The sequence below is a fragment of the Hemibagrus wyckioides genome, linkage group LG02 (genome assembly GCF_019097595.1).
Source record: "Hemibagrus wyckioides isolate EC202008001 linkage group LG02, SWU_Hwy_1.0, whole genome shotgun sequence".
NCBI lineage: Eukaryota > Metazoa > Chordata > Actinopteri > Siluriformes > Bagridae > Hemibagrus > Hemibagrus wyckioides.
The window spans coordinates 2,960,883-2,962,721 of record NC_080711.1 but is presented as its reverse complement, the minus strand read 5'-3'; the positions used below and the strand labels follow the sequence as shown (position 1 = coordinate 2,962,721).

General features: G+C 43.9%; 1 non-coding gene across 1 annotated transcript; it reads left to right on the top strand.

The window, feature by feature from the left end:
* Nucleotides 1–313: 313 nt before the first annotated feature.
* trnat-agu (transfer RNA threonine (anticodon AGU)) lies at nt 314–387 on the top strand. The gene has a single exon. It is a non-coding gene; the product is annotated as a tRNA-Thr (tRNA).
* Nucleotides 388–1,839: the final 1,452 nt, after the last annotated feature.

Below are 1,839 nucleotides of genomic sequence, written 5' to 3'. Positions count from 1 at the left end.
ACTTAACATTAAAAAGCATCTCTGGAAGCATTACAGTTAAGACGTTCTTCCTGAGAAGTCCAAGTTTTATTAAAACCAGGCCTGGTGTTGTGTTGTGGGTCGATGAAACTTTGAAGTGAAAACACATCATCAGCATGGTTGGTGAAAAGAACGTGGAGATCTGTTTTGAGTTTTTTTTAATAAAGACTCATGCTGTCATAAATTTACATTTACATTTCTGGCATTTGGCAGACGCTCTTCTCCAGAGCAACATACAAGAGTGATTTGAAGTCTTTATCAATGAATACAGTAACACAGGGAGCTCAGTGCCTGTGGCGCTGTGGCTTAGTTGGTTAAAGCGCCTGTCTAGTAAACAGGAGATCCTGGGTTCAAATCCCAGCAGTGCCTGGCTTGTATGTTGGTGTAGAATGGTTGTGCCAACTCTTTCTGGGGACAGTGGTAGCTCAAGTGGTTAAGGCTCTGGGTTGTTAACCCCAGTACTGCCACTGTTAGGCCCTTGATGGTGCTTTGTAGGCAAGCACCAGTATCTTGAATCTGTGGGAAAACTTAGGCAGGTTGAATGTAGGTGCAAATTCAGCAGAGATGTTTGAAGAACTGAGGACGATAATCCTTTATTATCCGTTATATATACATTAACGCACAGTGCAATTCTTTTCTTCACATATCCCAGCTGAGGAAGTTGTGGTCAGAGCGCAGAGGCAGCTATGATACAGTTCCCTGGAGCAGAGAGGGTTAAGAACCTTGCTCAATTGCACAGTAATGGGGATTGAACCCCAATCCTCTGATCAACAACCCATCCTTAACCACTTGAGCCACCTAAACAACCATGTTTCAGGCCAAAATATGGTTGCTTCTGCCATGAGGTTCAGACTTAGATAAACAAGATGGTGATCATCTAAAAAGCAGATGAAATTTGATCTTCAACCAGTAAAATTCAGTGTAAGGTTCTCCAACAGAGGGAAAAACACACGTCTACCACACCAGCTGGTCTGGACTAAAGAGTCATGTCCACATCCACAAAGCTAAGAATGTAAAGGAGTTCTGCATTGATTGAGCAGTAGACAAAGGACTTTGTTGGACATTACAAGAAGAGCCTCAGTGAAGAAGCTAGAAGAAGAAGAAAGAATGCAGCACCCTGGAACAGAGAGGGTTAAGGGCCTTATTTAAGGGCCCAACAGTTGCAGCTTGACAGTGCTGAGGCTTAAACTGGTGTCCATCTGGTCAGTAACCCAGAAAGAAATTTATAATAAAATTGCAATATTCATATACAGTACGTTTGAACTGATTGCACATGCATGCATTTTTTCAGTGGGTGCCAATACTTTTGGAGGGCGCCACTATTGAAATTTGTGTCAACGCTACAACATAATGACAAAACACATGGAACCTTAATCCTACTTGAGCTTCTCTACAATCGACATAGTATAGTCACGTCAGGAAGTCAGGATCAACTGTGTAACTTTCCCAGACTCGAGCACGATGTCTCTGTTTGTATGGCTTCACAAACCGTAAACCAGCCAATTACAGACAAACGAGTGGACAGTTGTGAGAATGAAAGTGCAGAAATCGATGCGAGGAGAGTCGCCTCCTTGATGAAGCTGCCAGCTCCAGGAATTGAAGTCTCCTCTCCCAGTGGCATTCGAATGCCAGAAAACAAGGCAGTCTCTCATTAAGGGTCGATACATTTCACCTGTGGGTTTGGCACGCTGCCTCCCTCTACACCGGATTACATAGCACTTGTGCTGAAGTGCTAACAAGGCCATCAGAAGTAGACGAGGTGACACAGCCCGGAGTCTGGCATCACAGTGATGATAGAGCTCACGCTGATAAAGGAACCTG